The sequence below is a fragment of the Dromaius novaehollandiae genome, chromosome Z (assembly GCF_036370855.1).
Source record: "Dromaius novaehollandiae isolate bDroNov1 chromosome Z, bDroNov1.hap1, whole genome shotgun sequence".
NCBI classification, from domain to species: domain Eukaryota; kingdom Metazoa; phylum Chordata; class Aves; order Casuariiformes; family Dromaiidae; genus Dromaius; species Dromaius novaehollandiae.
Genome location: NC_088132.1, coordinates 75,532,079 through 75,552,306, shown reverse-complemented (window position 1 = coordinate 75,552,306; position 20,228 = coordinate 75,532,079).

The window sequence follows — 20,228 nt, the reverse complement described above, 5'->3', positions numbered from 1 at the left end:
TAGTCGTAGACTCTTTAGTGCGAGGGTGACACAAAACAAATATTGTGACACACTGGTACTGTCCCCTGGGAAAGGCTGTACGGCTGGGTTTTGGGCTACAGGAGGGAACATAGTGCCAGGAAGGACATCAGTGAAACTGTGGGAGGAATCTTCCCCCTTCCCATCATGGCACCTTATTAGAGTCTCTGGTCCAGGAAAGATCTGCTGGCGGTGCTCAGATGTCTGAAATCTGTTGTCCAGATGAGAGCAAGCCAATAGTGAAAATGATTGAAAATTTGCTCTTTTTTCTTTCAGTTCATCAACCAAACTGATAAAAATAATAAGCCCTGTCTATTTCATCTAGTAAGACATTCACTTTCACTTCTAAGGAGTGTTTTAACCCTTTCTCCATTTTTAAGTTTTGACCAATTTTGAAGTGAAACAATTTCTTGTTTCTTAAAATAACCTCCAAAACATTACTTTATCAGTTTTCGTGTCTGGTGCCACCCTAGCAGGTGACAGCTCCACATTTCTTCACAAACAGAAAACACATTTCTCCCCTGGAACTCTTTTCTGAAGTGCATGACAGTTCATATACTGGAAAGTCTGCATCAAGCAGTGGGGAACTTGGAGCAAGCATGCTGAAAAGCAGAGTACATTAGGGTCTCTGTAGCTCCAGGAGAGGCCCCCTAGGCTCCCTCAGTGGTCAGGCAGAGCCCAGTCAGGCCTGTCTCCAAGTGACATGTAACCAGACCCTCAAAGCATATGAATCAAAAGTCTGAATTCTAGGGAAGAGGGGGATCGTGAGCCCTTACCTACTCTTGAGTTGAGGGTGGGAAGGTGAGAGCCAGGGGAAGCCCTGATCTCACCAATGGAAGTTGTTCCACATCTGACAGGCCCTGATTCAGACGTATGATAAGGGCTAATGAGAAAAAATGTAATGAAGCATGTTCAGCTTCTGTCACCAGCCTGGAGACCTAGACAGTTAACAGAAAGGAACTGCATGGGCTGGGCAATGGAGATTGGTCTGATTATCCTTCTCTCGCAAAAGGAAATGCACTGGAGGAATACATGAAATTCATCAGGGTATTCCCACATGGGCTCTAGGGATGACAGTGCTTTGGGAGCTGTGACCACAAACACAGTATTAGAAAGAACCTTTTCATCCCTTGCCTGACACTTAAGGGAGCAGGATCAGTGCAGACCAGCTACCAAAGATAGGCCATTTAATAGCCCAGCATCGCAGACCCAGTGGTTCAGCTTGTGCTGTGGGGCACAGCTCCGGGTGTCTGGCCATGGAAGAATTTCTGAGCACATGTCTCTGGTTAGACTGAACACTAAAAAAAATGCTGCTTCTCTGATTGCTGCTTCCATGACTTACTCAGACTTGGGAATTTAGGCTAATGCATGTGGGCAAAAAGCTCAGAAAATCCTGGCATGAAGCACCATCACTTTGTCATCTATTAATAATGGACTCATCTCTACTTTGAAGGAATAGTCTCAAGCTACAGTCATGTTCTTAGAAAAGGGAATGACAGCAGCAGTGAAAAATTTGCCTATGCAGCTCCATGTGCAGAGGCAAAAGAGGAGGCAAATGGAGATGAACAAAGCTGGGACTCAGAGTTATGCAAGCTTCCTATCAGTCATTCTAGGAGTGAATGGGGAAACAGATGACACATAGGCTCTGCACACCCCAGCAATGGGATTTGGACTTCCAAACTCTGTCAGTTTTGTGGCTGAAGATGGAGAGAGGTGCTCAGTTTCGGGGCAGCACAGTGATGGAGATAGTATGGGAACCTGAATAGAGTCATTGAGATAGGACTTATTGCAGATATCTTCTAGACTCTGTACTCCATTTGAAATACTGTGCTAACCTGCTGTTATGGGTTTGTTGTAGTTCATGTGTCAGGTCTGCCAGCCACATGTGGATTTTTCAGATACCACAGGGCATTTTAAATAGCTCCTAAATGTGTGTGTCTTAGCCTGCAAACTGAATCCTACTCAAGGAGCCTATGGCTCCTACGCGCTGCGGTGTCCCTGGGGGCTCTACAATGCTCTGCACATCAGGCGATCCAAAGATATTAAACACACAGATTCACAGGATACTATGATAGTGCTTTGGCTTACAACAATCCCTGGGGAAATATAACTGCAGCAAGATCCAGTTATGCCAACACAGTATGTATGCATAGGAAAAGGCAATACCAGGTCCTAAATGTTCTAGCAAAAAGACCTGAACACAGAGAGCTAAGTGACTTGCTCACAGTCTCACAGGCAGTATAAATGTCCTGCCAAGAATGCAATCCTGCAAAGGCACCACTGCCATTATTTATAGCTCTCTGTCCCCATGGTGACAACCCCACATGGCAGGGTTAGATACACCAATATGGCTCTTTAATCTGAAAGCAATATGCAGATGGGGCAAGACACATGGCATCATGCTATGGTTGTTCCGGCTACTCCAATCTAAACACATCCCTTGTTATACTGCCTGTTGCTAAGGAAATAGCTTTTGTGTTTCACATAGGTTTGCACCCATGAAGACCTGCCGTTTATGCACCAGGTGGAAAATAGCTGTGGAAATACCAGTCTTGACCTGCCTTTTGTGTGTGCCAAGAAATAGGTATTTCCTGCCATGCTGGCCTGCCAAAGCTGAGTTGTCCCGGTGGATGGAGCTCCATGTGGAGCTGCATTCAGGCCACCCTGCCCTTGGAAACTCAGAGAAGTCATGGTGCTTTGATGACATCCCAATTCCAGGAATAAACTGGTGATTCTTATTTCTTAGACCTTCCTACACCCCAGGCTGTCCAGGTTTTGGCTCCTTATGCATTCAAATCTCAGAATGTGATACTAAAAGCTTGTCATCAATAACAAAGTGCATACAACTCTGGATCCCCTCCTCAGTTGAGCTGACATCCACACCAAGAGAAAAAGGGCTCTATATTCTCCTTGTGACTACCCCCACACAACAGCAGGAAACTGTTCCTTCCTCTTACAGACTGTAAAGGAATAAATCACAGCCCTCTGCAGACAGAGAAACTGGTTTCATGAGGGAACATGAGAAAAGGCTGCACAAAATCAAAGCTGGGATGAAAACTCAGTAATTTTGGACAATAATCCAGCACCTACTGATGCAAAGCACCTTTGGCCACAAAAGAAATGGCTGTGTAATTAATGTCACTGGAAGCGAGGCATATGCACAGCTTATATGTGCTCTCTGCCGAGGTTACAGCTGGCAATAGCACATTTCATCGAGAGCAGCCTGCTAGCAAAGCTACCTGTTTTCCACAGCCTAGGAGCATATATCTCTCCTTATTTCAGAGCTACCTTCCACCACCATTGGGCTGATCCTGCCATTTTGAGATCCTCTGCTCGGACACACTAACCCTGCTGGAGTTAACCTCCTTTTCCACTAGAAAAGGAAGCCAAATCCCTTATGCAATATTTAACAAGCACAAAGCCAGAGATGTTTTTCCCCCTGCTTGTGGCCTAGAGCAAGCGTGCAAGACTCAACTAGCCCAGAACTTTCACAAGGCATCACCAAGATGAATCATTACAACCAAGTTATATATGTGATTACTTAACATACTGTATGCATAACTAAATGAAACCAGCTCTCTTCTCTCTCTTCTTTCTCCTTTGTCCAATCTTCCCAAATATCCTCATCTATTGGAGCCAAGCTCCTTTCAATACCTCCAGCTTGCCAGGGAGAGCTGCCCCAGCTTGCTAGCTGAATTATAACACACCCTCCAAATAAGACTCTCGCTCAGAACATCCCTTAAGTGCATAACAAGGAGAGCATGGTAAGATGAGTAACTGATTCAATTTGGATTGAACTGGAAAAATTTAGCTGGTCCCATTCTCACTTTTCTCCTCCTGTACTTGCACTTGCACAAACGCATGCAGCAGGTCTGGTCTCGGAGATGAGTTCAAGGCTCTGAACTAACTTTCCCACAGAGGGTGACTGACTTGGGGTCTCCACCCCAGGTTCACAAGCAGCTATTACCATATCCCTAAAAGAGAACCAGGAGAGGGAATCCCAGGGTTGCATGAGTGGAAAGAAGGTAGTCCTTGTGCTTGGGGGTCCTTTGAGGGGCTGTTTTTCAGTGGGATGACAGGCAAATTTTCAAGACTTGACTGTAAACTGTAAGGCTGGGAATAGCTCCAAGGCAGCTATGCAACATGCTGAGTGCTGCTGATTTTCCCTTAAAATTCACAAGTTATTGTGTTCACAGGGCCAGGGGCTGCCCTGGGGCAGGTACTGCCTGAGCAGCCACAGCTTAGGCATGATTTTCTGAAAGGAGGAGAGGTTCCTCTCTTCTGCGAAAAGGGGATGACCAGATGGGATCCAGGTCCTTCACAGGGGAGAAGATGAGAAGATGTCAGCATTGCGAGAAAGTTGAGGAAATCTCCAATTTTTCATTCAGGAGGGGAATTGCAGTGATATAATCCCTCACACCAAAGGGAAGGGAATGGAATGGAAGGGAAGATGCATCCCTCTGTAACTCCATGCAGCACCCAAAGTACCAAGAAGCAAAGATAGGAACCTGGCACGGAGGGGCTGTCACAGTCCTCTTGCCCTGCCTTGACATATCTGAGGCTGTAGGATCTCTAATAACTCTTTCACTAAATGCACGTGCAGCACTTCCCTGGCACAGAGGAACCCAGAGCCCAGCCAGGCTGCCAGTTTAAGAAAAACAAACACATTAGATACAATCTCAGAGAAACCAGAGCAGAGCAAACAAGCCTTTGCCAAGGCAGAGATCTTCAAGGGAAATCTTCAGCAAAAATGACCCATTTCAGTTTGTTTAATGTGCGAGGAGGAAGGACTGCACAGGAATATGGGATAGAGGAGCAAATGTCAGCTTAGCCAGGTCTAAAAGAGGACAGATCATCTTTGCCTTCTGACATAGCCATCTCACAGAATAGTTGAGGTTGGAAGGAACCTCTGCAGATCTTCTAGTCCAACCCCCTTGCTCAAGTAGTGTCACCTAGAACACATTGCACAGCTTTTGAATATTTCCAAGGAAGGAGACTCCACAACCTCTCTGGGCAACCTGTTCCAGTGCTCTGTCACCCTCACAGTAAAGAAGTTTTTCCTCATGTTCAGATGGAGCTTGCTGTGTTTCAGTTTGTGCCCATTGCCTCTTGGCCTACCGCTGGGCACCACTGACAAGAGTCTCGTCCCATCCTCTTCACACTCTCCCTTCAGATATTTGTATGCATTGATAAAATCTCCCCTTAGACTTCTCTTCTCCAGGCTGAACAGGCCCAGCTCTCTCAGTCTTTCCTCATAGGGGAGATGCTCCAGTCCCCTAATCATCTTAGTCCTTCACTGGACTCCTTCCAGTAGCTCCATGTCTCTCATGTATTGGGGAGCCCAGAACTGAACCTGGTGCTCCAGAGGTGGCCTCTCCAGGGCTGAGTAGAGGGGGAGGATTACATCCCTTGACCTGCTGGCAATGCTCTTCCTAATGCAAACCAGGATAGCATTGATCTTCTTGGCCACAAGGGCATATTGCTGGCTCATGGCCAACTTGTCATCCACCAGGACCCCCAGGTCCTTCTCCACAGGGCTGCTTTCCAGCAGGTCATCCCCCAGCCTGTACTGGTGCATGGAGTTATTCCTCCCTAGGTGCAAGACTTTGCACTTCCCTTTATTGAACTTCATGAGGTTCCTGTATGCCCATCTCTCCAGCCCGTCAGGATCCCTCTGAATAGCAGCACAGCCCACTGGTCTATCAGTTTTGTATCATCAGCAAACTTGCTGAGGGTGCACTCTGTCTGTTTACACGGGTCATTGATGGAGAAGCTGAACAGTACTGGTCTCAGTACTGACCCCTGAGGGACACCGCTAACTACAGGCCTCCAACTAGACTTTGCACCACTGACCACAGTCCTCTGAGCTCTGCCATTCAGCCAGTTCTCAATCCACCTCACTGTCTGCTCATCTAGCCCACACTTCCTCAGAGCAGGAAATGCTCTATGCTGGTGAGTGCAGAAGTATGCTATCCAGCTATTCAGGTGATATTTCTGCCTATTATCTGCAGGTAACATGTCTGGATACTCTAAAATGGACCCAGACTTAGAATGCAGACAATGACAGCTCTGTAATGCAGACAACCTGTGCTAATAGCCACATTACAAAGTTAGCTGTGTGCTCACATCACTGCTGTTCTCCTACTGGTGGTGGCCAGTTGAAATCCCTTGTCTTTCCCTGGGAGGCTCAGCATACACACTGAAACACAAGGCCACTGCCTGTATCACATGTATACAAAGGTCTGGAGAGATCATGGATCTCCTTTCTGATGTTTTCCTGTGAAGAGTTTTGCTGACAAAAGCATTGCATCACTTGTGACATCATCCCTGATGTCATCCCTCATGACATTACCCTTCTAGAAGCAGCACAGGACAAGGCTTCTTTCAGTACTTTCAGGCTGGCCCCAGCTCAGAGCAAGGAATGGGTTCAGCACTTCCCTGAGGCATCTTTTTCCCAAACATCAATTGTCTATGGGTTTCCATCTCTGTTCCTTAGACTTCTCCCTGCACATTCCTGACTCCCATCTCTCATCTACCCTGGAGGCATCTACTTGAAAGTTGCCAGTCTATTACAAGCGAATTGAATTAGGCAGGAGACAATTACCTGTGTTGGGACTTTCCCAGGGTATCAGAGCTGACATCCTCAGCAATACCCAACGAGAACTTTACAGGCCACAAGCAACATAGGCTTCCCACAGTGTGCTTCCCACACTGTTCCTTAATATTTGGGACACCATGCTGAGGAGTTAGTTGGAAAGAAGAGCTAAATCATATCCCTCATGAAGCAATTGGGATTTCCTTTGAGATGTCTGAGTGTGAGTCTGTTGCTATGGTTTTCTTTTCACAGATAGCTGAAAAACAGTCCTTCAGCATAAGCCATGTCTAGTGTGCAAGCCGAGCACCCACATTAGCACACTGCTGAGTCTGTGGCAAATGGTCCACATTCAGTGCAGGTATTGATGAAGGATATCCCTGCCCTACCCCCACCTTACCATGACATCTTACCTTACTGTCAACATCAGGATGAAGATGAGCCAGCAATGTTCATCACAAAATGGACAGACCATATACTATGGGCTATATCAGGACAATGGTGGCTAGCAGATCAAGGGAGTTACTATCCCCAGTTCAAGAGAGTTTTGAGAATCTGAAGAGGGAGCAGAGGAGGGCAGGAGTCAGGGCAGGAGGCTGGATGAAAGACCTCCAGAAACCTCCTCTAATCAGTGCTCCTGTCCTTTCTTCAGCTTTGCCAGCCTTTTATGGGCCGACACAATGGATCAGCTGAAAAATAACGTGGAATATAAAGACTAGTTTTCAGACAGATCAGTTCTGAAAGTTCCTAGGCCAAGAAGATGAGTGGTTCATGGTTGGCAGTGACTGCACAGGTTGGCACAACTACCAACAAAATGAACATGGGACTACCAGTAACGTAAGATGTCTGTGTTAGAGAAGTTTATATCTGGGGCTTAACACAGCTCTACAGCTTCCTAACTGAAGCAGTCTCATGTCTATGTAGAAAAGAGTGTGAATGAAGGACTGCAGGCCTCAAAATCTAGGTTAGGGACCAGTCACCTTCAGCACTATCAGCTTACTGCTCCTCAGTCTCAGTCCAGAGCTTGTAACAAGATGTGTGCATTGCTACATGTGGGAGAACAAGAGTTCTGCTTCATACATGATAATGATTCATGGTAATTAATGGAAGTGCCAGTATTTTCATGGGAAAATAATGCCTCCTCATCAAGCCAGTAATGAAGGAAGTCATTTGTGGGAAGAGAGAGTAAGATTTGAATCTGAATGGACACATTAACATCGAGTTTGAGCAAAAAAGGAAAATGAATATTGAAGTCAGCATTTTGCTCCCATGAAGATCAATTTAAGGCTGCAGAGCCTGCATAAGAAGAGAACACATGACAGGTAGAAAAACAGGTCCTGAACCTCCTCTGTGATGGACAGTGAGAGGCCACTCAGGCCAGCCTAAGGATGACTAGTACAAAGTGTGGCTTTCTCTTACTCATTTCATCCTCCAGCCTATTCAGCTCTTCTGTTTGGCTTTCATAGATAAATTCTTTCTTTATTTATTTATTTTATTTGGCCTGTATTATAGTTCTTGACAAATTAATTGCCATTCTAAAAAGACTGTGCCAGTAGGTGTGATAACTTTCTCTCCTGCCTATGATACTGCAGTTCTCTAGGCAACAAAAGAGTTATAGGCTGTACTTCACTCACCTGCATGAACCACACTGGGAGATGGTAGTGGAGAGGGCACATGAAAAAGATGTTTTAGCCAGTAAAGCTCTTCACAATGGAGCAAGATAGTGGGGAGAGTCTCTGAGGACCCGCAGGGGGTCTGTAACATGAGTCTTACAATGTCTGCAACCTGCAGTGGCTCTGGCTCCATTTGCCACAGCATCAAGATACAAAATGTGGGTTTCAGGTTGCACATCCTTCCTCAGTTTAAGACAATGGCTCTTCATCTTCTTGAATAAGAGTATTACCTAAGTCAGGAATACTGAATCATTTCTAGGTGTTGAGAGTCTGTAGCCAAATAGACAGCTAGAAATGGTGTCTTGACGAATAGGACAGGCTGGGATCACATACTTACTGCAGCTCACAACAGCTCGTTAAGCTGTAATGTCTTGATTGCTACTGTTCACATATCCATAGCCCAGAGTGTACACCAAAAGGGAAAGGAGACTCATGAAATTTGACATTGTCATCATACCCCAAGCCTGCTACCAGCCCAAAAGCATAAGCCAAAAGCAACAAATGCTGCACTCTACAAGGTTGATAACTGCTTCAGAAACATTTTTTCCAAATTAGATTCCCAAAGAATAAGTGTCCAAGAAGGACTGGAAGAGCAAAAGTCAGTGGTGGTTGAATGGTGCCATACAAGGTTCAGCAAAGCCCTTGCATGATAGCACACCATACTGGCTGCACTTCCAAAGATCTTGACACCCACCCTGCAAAGGACGGAACACAGAGCTGGAAGAATTTATCAGCCACTGGGAGGGCTGGAAACAATCAGGGCTACTGCAGGCATCAAGATTTATAATCACATCCTTCAGCTAGTCAAACTCCATCTGGGAAGCAAAGCAATTAGTATTCAGCATAAAGGGATGGCTACCACTCTAGGGCAGTCTGAAGTGCAGCCTGTGCCACCACCTTCTAATTTTCAAACAAGAACCTTCATCCTTTGTCCTCATTCCCGGGAGGTTTTCCTCACAAACACCCCATGGAAACCTCACCTGCCCTGTGTTAAAACCACTACCTGTCATGCTGAGCCTTAGACTCTCATGCCCTTCTGCCCTGTAGGTCTTTATCAAGCTGTCAGTTCTTGTCTGACATTGCTGTAATCACTGTGAAATGTGTACACATGTCTGAGTACCATGAGGCATGGAGGGGGGGTCCAGGTCCATAGTTAGGTCTCTTATTCTGTTATGGCAACAGAGAGGAAGAGAGGAAGAAGAAATGCACAAATGCTCCCAACCCCTCCCTAGTTGTAGGGCCAAGGCCTAACAGTACAGGCAGTCAGCAAGTCTGTTCAGATTACTTTTCAGCCAAACATGGCTTTCTTAGAAATCCACAGGCATCTACAAAAAGCTAATTATGCCCACATCTCTGGAGTTCAGTGCAGAAGGAGCCAGATGATGTTTCCCAGGGATGGTTACATTAGACAAGCCACCAACTCCTCCTGACTACCAGGTCTGGCCCCTCTATCCTTCTACCAAGCCATGCTAGAGGGAGGAGTGCTGCGTGGGACACCGGCAATACTGGGATGAGAAAATAGGCAGCAAAAAAGTCACTTCCTTCCCCTCACTGGAGTTCATTTCACTTTAGACTCCCCAGTGAGTTGGCCCATTCCCAGCCTGCTATCTTCAGCAACCTGATGACATGATCCTGTTTGCCTGATATCTGGAGAGGATCCATGCGACTTTATCCCTCTAGGGCCTTGAAGCTTTGATTTTTGTCCACCTTGGTCATTTTTCATTTCTTGTGAGAGGAAATATAAAGGGTGATCAATAAATACACAAGATAAGGTGTCTGCTCCATGGGCATGGAGTGTCAAGGATACAGGTTTGGATAAAAAGGGAAGACTGGCATCTAACAACACTGGGTCATGAGCAGGCAGGTGCAAGGCTGTGCCTAGATCTTATAACAGCATCTTTTGCGAGTCAGCTCTATTTCCTAGAATAGCATGCATTTTCCTTCGAAACCAAAAAGGCCAATGCAATTATCTTCTCTCTCCCAGAAATGACTAACAGCAGAGAACCACAGCCATTTTCTGAGCTTACTTACAGAGGTTAATCAAGGCTTAGCATTTGGGCCTGGCTTCACAAGGGGCAAACAACACCCCCAAACAAGACAACTGTGGGAAAAATGGAAAGGTTTGGTGCAGAGCAGGGAGGCAGGTTAGTCAGCACAGACACTTGGTTTTGTGGCTAAAAGCAAAAAATACGCTTAACAAATAAAATAACCAGAAATCAGCCAGACTTTTTACCATTCAGAGCTGCTGATAAGCTGCCATCATTATTTTCTTTTGGCAAAACTGTTGTATTTCCACACAGAACAAAATAAGCAAGAAGCAAGCTGCAGCAATCAGCGGCTGGACGTGGAGACTGTCACAGAGGATCATGTCTACCAGATGGGAACCCTGTGCAAGCACAGCTTTCCTCTCCAAAGAAACAAGCTTTCCTCTCTGAAAAGGAAAATCTAGTCACCTTTTCATCAACTCCATTTTAAACAGGAGAGGCTTTGAAAACCACGATTATTTTTCAAGTTTAAAAATCTTTTGTAACTTCAGAATTATGCTGTCATAGCTGACTTCTTCCTGACACCGTCCTGGGGGATACAAGCATGATGCTGTCACTTGGTCTTTCTAGTTCTACGTGACTTTAGAAGATCCAAAATCTCTGGCTGGAAATGAGCCGATCTGTGAGCAGGGATCTGGTTTCTAATAGCTTGCATGCATGTGGATCCTCTGTCATCCAATAAAGGTCGTGCTTTATTAATAAACTTCTTCGTGGGGTCAGTAACACAACCCCAGACCTCTATACAACCAGGTACTTTTATGAAACGTAGAGAAATTTATTGCGCCTACCACATCTGCCATTCTTCTGTGTTTGACCGAAATTGGCCAGGTGGTTCAAAGGCAGCAGAGAAACACAGATGCATGCACTCACCTGCTCGCACACTCAGACTCCATGATCACATAGGCCTCGGCTCCTTGGGAAACCAGACAAAAGCAGATAATCATCACTTCTCTTTATATGCCCCCATTAGCAAAATTATCCCCTGCAGGAGATCACTCCTTGCATGGGTAATTTTCCCTACCTGCAGAGCACAAATACACTAAGAACATGAGACAAAGGGCACTGCGTTAGCTCAGGATCCAGGGCAGAGATGAAGTTTGTTTTGAAGCCAATGGCTTGTTTGCGCATAGATCATTCTAGAAGATTTTTTCCTGGTTTTCCTTCGAAGAAGCTGAACAAATCATCACAGGAAAAATTCCTCAGAAGGGGCTGCTTCTCTGTCTGGCCTACAGCTGATATAGCAATGTGTAGTACAGAGCTCATCTGCAACCCAAAACTCCACCTTCCCCCGGAGGCACCTCTCTTCCTGCTTTAGCATGGGACATGGTGACACCAGAGGTGAGAAAAACAGCAGACCACAGTTACTAGCAAGGGCATACATTATGAAAGAAATGTCTCCACCATCTTCATTTGTTTGCTTGTTGCTATTCAATGCCTTCTCCTGCATCCTGGCTCTGAAGGGGAGTTTTGCAGTGATGTGCTTCATGCTGTTCCTGAACATGTGCGGAAGGGAGAGGAAGGAAAAGGAGATGAGATAATACAAAGTAACAGAGGGTTCCCCTCCTGCAGGTCATCTCAACGGATCCTGAGAGCCTGCTGCCATTGCACTTTTAAGTATAAGAGACTTTCAGAAACAGTGATGGGAGGACGGATCTTCAGCAAAAGTAAATGGGGTAAAGAGTAGCCTTGGGGGTGTGGGAATGTGGGAAGTGGGTTAGAAGAAAGATACAAGCATGAGAGCAGAAGCTCTATCTGAAACCGTGGGAGGGTGCAAAGTGACCAAACTATACATCAGTGGTGGAGAAATGACAGCCTGAGAGTTTCAGGTGAAGGAGGTCTGGTCCCAGGCTCACATGGTGACCTAGGGCATGGCCGCAGAGCAAAGGCAGGGATGGGCATCAGGATGGGAGGGTGTAGGGGGGCAGGAACTCTTCTGCTTCCTTCTCTGCCCTCATGGTGAGGAAGTCCCTCATGTTTCCCTGCCTGGTGAAAGTCAGATTGACACAAGATTGAATGGGAGAAAAAGAGAAAGGAGGAGGGAATGATTCAGAACGATATGCTCAAAGCAACAGGAAACTGAAATCGCTGAGCATGTACACAGAGGTTTGTGAGGAGAGGGTGAGGGCACCACCAGAGAGGAAGGCTTCGACACGACGGGAGGAAGTCTGGTCTAGGTCAGGGACCATGAAGGGAGACATAAGAGGGAGATGAAGGGAGAGTAGCAGTGGGAGTGACAGAGATTGGAGGGTCTGTAGGAAGCACAAGGGGTGTGTCCCTGGTCTCCTGCCATGGCCGTTTCCTTTAGTGACCAGCTCCCAGCTCAGCATCCTTGAAGGCTGAGCTTTGTTCCCACAAGTTTAGAGCATAGGTGACCATAAAGCTACATTACCTTGGCTCAGGAAAAGGCTCTCATTACCACCACTCCCTTTGTAGCTTACTTTCCTCCCAGGGACTGACAGAGCTGCAAACATTTCCTCCACAAAAATGAAAGGAAGAAGCCAGAAGAGACCACCCCTGAAGGGAAATAATGAACAAGCCCACCACAGCATCACTTCTTTGATAAAATGCTGAAGATATTTTGTAAGAGCACCTCAGAAAAAAAAGCAGCTGGCTGCTGGAGCAACAGCTCACTGATCCTCAGTATCCCAAGCTTCCCAGCTCACTTCACCAGGGCAGGTCCCCTCCTCCCTTCTGCAGCGACCCACAAGTGGAAATGGGGCTGGGGCTCTCTGCTAGGACACTGGGGCGGAGGGAGGAGGGGAGGAGAGGGAAAAACACTGAAGATGAAAAGGAACAAGGGGAAGACTGCCTCAATGAAAGAGAGGTGCAGGACAAAACCTGGAAGAAAAATTAATCTCAGAGACACTGAAATACGGAAGAGGCACATAAAAAGGCTGAGTGGAGAACAGGTCACGGGAAGGGAAAATAACAAGCCACTTAACCAAAATGATTGAATAGCGAACATTATGTACAGTCTGTCTCCATTAGTATACAACACTATCTTCGGCGTACAGACTCTCCCTGCCCGCCCAGAGGCAGGGTGGTGCTGCTCTCTCTACTTTAAAGGCACACAGAGACTAATGCCCAGACCAAAACAGGGTCTTGGGCGTGGGAAAGCTCTGCATCACTGCTCCTGAATTCCAGGCACCTGGCTCTGACACTGCCATGCACAACGCAAGAAACTCAAGTGCCCTATAGCACAAACAGGGAGACACACCCCTCCCATAGCCAGCTCCGATCTCCTGCAATTAGGGGCAGTCCCAGAGATTTTTTTACCCAGTGTTACTCTGCCCTGGGTTGTAAACACAGAACAGAAATTTTTTCCTGGGTTTTCTTTCAAGAAGTGTCCTAAGAGGAGTTATAGGCCTCAGTCTTGAGTCCTTTCTAGGGGTTGTATAGCTCAGGACAGACCCCAGGGTCCTGTTTTTTTCTTTGCTTAAATCCAGTCACTTTCACTGAGAATGAGATTCAAGGCACTAGAGTCACCAAACTGAAAACAAGCAGAATTGCTGCTGAAAAGATACGCTCACTCCTTCAGGACCAGGATCTCCTTTGCTTTGCTGCTCTTGGTCCCATGGATTTTCCTCCTTTACCACCCAGCAAGCCCAGCCTCAAAAGGAGGGAAGGTGGGAGACCGTCTCCCCAGGAAAGAACTACACACACAAAGCAATTAGGGAGCCTACAGGCTTCTTACTTATCTTGTGGCTCCCAAAGAGGCTGAGACAGGAGCAGAGCTGTCCTGGCCAGGGATTCTCTGACCTGCTGGCCCCTAGGAGGGTCAGATAGCAGCTGAGATGAGATTTATTGGGTTGTGGCTCTCCTGCACACCAGGTGCTAATACTTCCGTTCCTCTGATTCAAAGAAGGTTTATCAGTGTGACCTTTCCTCTCCCATTGGCTTCTTTCCTCCTGAAGGGCCAATACAGCTGTAAACATTTCCTGAGTGAGCACAAGGCAAACGAGAGGAAAGGACTCAGACACGCAATAATTTGGCAGGTTACCTAAAGCAGTGCAGCAAGAAAGGGAAAGGGAAGTTAAAGGGCAACAGAAACTCTGTCCTTCTGTACTGGGTGGAGTTCAAAGTTTGCAAGTGAGCCTAGGAGGTTTAAGTAAAAATGTAATTGTTTCAGTGATTGAGCTGATGACATCCAAGACACAAATTTTACCTATTATGAGTTGTCTCAGTGACTCATATCTGAACAGTGAGTGTTACCTAGATATTAGCCCTTTGAGCAATTTCCCCATGAACTATGGTTGAGGCTTCTGGCCAGAGACAGGTACAGTTGTAATAAAAGCCTGACATGTAAAATGACATGTTTGTGCGACAGATGCCTGACTGCTCTCAGTCCAGAGAGGGCAGGGGACCCTGGTGTGGCACTCACCTCTCTGACTCAAGCTACAGCTCTTCTAGCTCTGATAGCCCTGGCTGAACCATCAGCTGCTGCATCTGGCAGGAAACATCCACTTGCAGCCATTTCCCAGTTATGGTGGCCAGAAGCCTGAGCGTTTTGGGGGGGGTCCCTGCAAGTTTGTTCTGAAAGGGTATTGTTGTGATCTCAGATACAGCTTGGAGCAGCTAAGGATCTTCTTGGACAAGACAAGCCCGCCTGGCAAGGAAGCTGTTTCCCAGTGAGGAAATCAGAGAAAGAAAGGTGTTAATTATGAGGCATCATCAGTATTTCTCCTTGGGACAGTGGCTGTGGTTGCTCCTCCCAGTATACACCAACAAGCTCTTTTCAGTTACGGAGTAAAAGCAGTGGCATTCTGTCTCCTCACAAGACTTCTTTTCAAGCCTCTGTCATAACCCTAACCAAACCATGAATACCTGGGAGTTCAAAAGCCATCTTATCTGCATGGTTTTCATTGCTCTGTGCTGCAGCGCTCCTGAAGAGAGTAGGGGGGTGTGAATGGCAGCTGTCAGAGGCAGTGCGCAGAGGTAGACAGACTTTTCATCTGGTTCCCGTGCCATTCTTATGCCCCTGTGGAAATGTGCATCCTACCACAAAGGAAATAGAAATACAGAGATCTGTAGACTTCCTGACTCTGCCCAGGCCACAATTTCCTGGGGAGGAATTCAGGTCCAATTCAGTGATCTCCAGGGCTTAATACATTTGCACACATATAGGATGCCCTCAGATGTGTATGTGGGGATTACAGCTATGATACAGGACCTACAGGAGACCTCTGCCCTTCTGGAGTGACAGCTATAGCCAGGCAGGATTCCCTAGGGCATATCACATGGCTCCAGACACCTAAGTTTAGGCATCTGAATTGAGCCCATACTCAGCATAGTCAATGAGGCAATTCAACTGGATGGACTTAAGAAGGACCCATGAGCTGAATTGTTCTCTAGGCTCCTTGACTATGTTGGGAATGGCAGCAGACCTAGCATACCTATACATCTGTACTTGCGCCTGCACCCAGGTTTCAATAATAAGGACTATATTCCACCTCTGAGACCTACGATATGGTCACTGTCATTGCAGCATCCAGCACTCGCAATCTTTTTAGTAACTCTCCTCACAGCAAGGGAGGGCAGGTCTATTATCTGCAGGAGCACATGAAAGGAATTGGAGCTTGGAGACCCCACGGGTTCAGTGACACTGAGGATAAGGCTGTTTTGTCTCACTTTCCAACTCACCCCATCCTCAGTGAAAGCTCATGGTGTCACTTTTCAGCCTGAGCAGAGTCATAGGCTCAGAAACATCCCACAGCTGTTATTTGCTGCTTCTAGCAGTGTGCTTTTCTCACAGCAACGGGCTACAGGGCTCACATACAAGTTGTGCATCCGTTCCCCGTTCCTGGGTCTTCCAGCACCCTTATACCTCCACCCTCTAATCCCTGGGGGCAGCACAGGGGTTTGTTTAATGTTTAACTTTTCATTGTCTTGGCAATGAATGTCTGGGGGGGGGGGGGGGGGACAAACACCATCATCTTCATCCCATCACCATGGCTGGAGAGCCTGGCTTTCCCATTGTCTCTGTTTATATTGGCAGCCAGACTGAACTTGATCGAGGAACTATGAGGGGCTTTCAGAAAGCAAAACCTGTGCTGAAGTTTGGAATTTGTTGCTGTGCAGGATCAAATTTCCATTCCCCTTGCCTGAAGTTCTCCCCATGCATTCAGTAGTGTCCTGGCTTCATAGAGTACCAGGTCCCAAGGGAGAGCCCAGAGGACTGCACTGGTAAGGCAGGGAGAAGGCTGGTCACTTCTCACTGAAAGGAGCAATTCAGGCAATGGACCCCTGCAAAACTGTAATATTCATTGCCACAGGATATCCTCAGGGCCAAAAGTATAAATGGATCCAGAAAAAGACCTCAGGACAAATTTATTCAGGGGTGGTTATTGAATTCCATGTTCTTGATACAACTGCCAGCCAACATACTTTGTACGAGTGCAGGCACACACTAACTGGGACTTGCAAGCACATCTAAAGAGGAAGGGCTACATTCCCTTTGGCTCCGCAGGTGCAGAAATCTATCTGGTGATCTTTTCCACTTGCTACCCACACATATCACTGATATACCGCTGGATACCTTTTCCAGTGAAGGAAAAGATCCAAAATTGACTCTGTCTTTCCACTAGTGCTGATGTAACTTTTTAACACATGTTGTTTTTGTTGGATTTTGTTACCCAAATAATTCTGTGCCATAAAGTTTCTTGGTTGTAAGTATTTCTGGTTTAATAACTGCTCTGTACAGCTTGGTTTTACATCCAAAATGCCAGGCACTGCTGTACAGCTACCATTTGTAAGCAAACAGAGGGATATAGGAACTGCGAGGCTGCCTGAAACTATGATAAAAATTGGATCAAGGGTTTCATCCAGCCATGCAGCAACTTTAGGTCTTGCTGTGTTTCTGTAGCGTATCCACACAGACCTATTCAAATGTAAATGCAGACGCTAAGCTATTCATGCAAGCTGTGCAGGCCAATCACAAAGATCCTCTTACTTCACCGAAATGCTGTTTTACTTGGAAGAGGGCTTTGATGCCAGCAGAAACACGCTGCTTTGAGCAAATGAGAATTTCATATCAAGATGGTTTTATGGAGATCTTTGATTAAAAATCTTTTAGAAATTTTAGGAACCATGAATCAAAAATATCTTCTTAGCTCTAAGTTCATTACACAGTTTAACAAGGAAACCCCTATTTTCATTCTTTCCTCAGACTACTGTTAGAGGGCTGGGGGAAAAATTTAAATATTCACCCCAATTTTGCAAATAAAAGAATATTTTGAATATGCCTTGAGTACAATTTTAATCCACCTTGCATTCTAATCCAATAATGATAAATACAACAGACTCACACCACAAACCTTTGTTGCCAGGAAATCTCAGCTTCTTTTTTAATAAAAACATTGACCTTTAACATGACTGAATCTTTCACTCTGTGGCTTTCACAGCTCTATGCTACTGTCTTTTCCTTTTCCAGTGTGGATTTTTTATTATTATTATATGGCTATGTATGAAAATATTTTCAATCTGATATGCTCATTCAGCTATAGAATCATTCTCCAGTCCCTTGGAGTGAGATGGCTTTGCTATTTTTCTCCAACCAAATTAATCCTTTGCAGCAGTGACAAGCTACGTGACAGCAGCTGGGTTTTAGACACATTTGCCTAGAGGTCCTTGATGTCTTTTTCAAGTGCACACTCTGCACCCAGAGAAACCCCCTTTGGGGCACAGGCCATGAGTATGGGGATATTGCTCCTAAACTGGGACATGAACGGGGAAGGGTGGAAGGGAACCTCCCTCTCAACAAGGAGTTTGATTGTGCTGCCAGGAAGGATTTTCATTAGTCCTTACATGAAGAGCTGATGTGTTTCTTCAGCTAAATTGTAGATAATCAATAAGCAACATGGTTTATTGAATAAGACACTTGTCTAAGGCTACAGAGGTAGGACTACAGGAGTCCTAAAGAGCTGAATGCCCACCAGCTCAGATGTCCTGGACACATCAAGACTCTGTGCTGGAACTGGGTGGTGAGCTAAGACGTCTTTCTATTTCGAGGCACAGGATGGAGGCAAAAACTCTTGGCCCCATGGGAGATCTGAGAGTCCAAGCACAACCTCAGAGGGCAGAACTAGCAAGGACTTAAACGGCAGAGCAGGGAATAGTACAGCCTTCACAGCCTGGTCTTTGCCAGTGGTGTCCATTGACAGAGCCTAGTCCATCAGCTTCTTTCTAGGAGTGCAGGCAAGGAAACCTGCCCTTCCCCTCTCCTTTGGCCTGTCCTGGGTTGCCAGCCTTGCAACAAGCTTTTGCAGCTCTGCAAGCAGTCACGTTGCAGGGACTCTCACCTGCCATGCCACGTGCTAGGGAAAGGGGGTGACCAGGAGGCTGCAGCATACTGGCCTGCTAGAGGGTATCTCTGGGTGCAGGTCCCTAGATAGTGCAGCAGTGATGTGCCAGCCCTCAGAGCAGGGTCTGCAGCCACCAGTCCTGCTGAGGAGATCCCTGTTAGCAAGCTCTGGTGTGTGCCTGCATTGTCACAGCTGTCCTGCTCTGGTCCCATCAACCTCAGGGTTTCTATCCTGCAGTGACCTTGGTCCCACCCCCTTCTCCCAAAGGGCTGCTAGGTGGCTCCTTCTGGTGGAAAAGGAAGTCGTGAACCAAGGTGACGATGGCACAGAGAAGGGAAGAGAACAAGTGGCTCTCATGTGTCAGTGCTGACCTCCATCCTAGGGCAGCTGTCGCTGGGCACATGTGGAAACCCACTCTGGGGGCAGCCCCACCAGCCCTGCTTGGAGATAGTCACACAAGTGCCACCAGGCTCCTGCCATGCCCAGCACCTACCATTGACAGATGGAGAGCTGAAATTCACTTTGGGATAAGAGCTGCACAAAGGAATTGCTTGTTATTCCCCTGTCCACACCACAGTGCCTAGTGGCATTGGTCCTGTTTCAGGATGCCACCTTGCTCCTGTGCAGCACACTTTCAAGTGCGAGAGCAGAGAAGGGTCTAGAGGTCAGCACTGCTGCTGCCACTTTACAGAAGGACAAAGCAAACAGAGCCAGAAGAGCCTCCCGAGGCTCATTGACAAAGCACCAGGGGAACTGAGAGAGCCAAAAGCAAGTTTCCTCAGGTCCCAGCTGGTGCACCACTCTGTTACAGTGCCTGCAGCAATTAGGCTAGGTCAGGCTGAGAATCAAGAAAGAGGAACCGAATACTTGGCCACCTTTCCCACTCCATTTTATAAACTTCAGAAGCTTTTAAAGTCAGAAGGAGACAATTCCTGACAACTTGACCTTCTGTAATATAGAGGTCTGGGAATTTCCTCCAGCAGGACTTGCTCTTGGAGTACAGCTTGCTGTTTAACTGAAAGGCTTTTAGCAAGACAGCCACAGCCAGCCTTAATTTGAAACTCTTGCACAATAGAGAATCCACAACATCTTTTAAGATTTTGTCCCAGCAGCTAATTACTCTTCCTGTAAAGCATGAATAGTTTAAATTGTATATTTATTTATTCCTACAAAATGAATATATTTCAGTAGCTTGATGACGGGAGTTCATCTGACCTAAAACCTAGCTGTCTATATTTGGCCAGATGATTCTTACCTCTCCAATGACTCCCAAAACAAAGCATTAACTGCAAGATGATTCATTAGCTTTGAAAGTTGGGGGGGGGGGGGGGGGGCAGGGAAAGAAGTCTGTCAGTATGTATGGGCCTGCCGGCTGAATTACTTGCCCAGTTCTCTGCAAACAGCTAAATTGAAAACAAACAGAACCACAACTCGCAGCACTTTAAGAATGCCAGCTGCCAGGGAAAACACCATCTGCAGATAACCCTGTCTTTCCCTCTCCACATCTTAACACCACCTATAGATCTCCTCAAACCTGTCATACCAAACAACACTGCTGTCCTTACAGCGCTAGCAAGGAGCTGCCCTGATCATGCCTCAT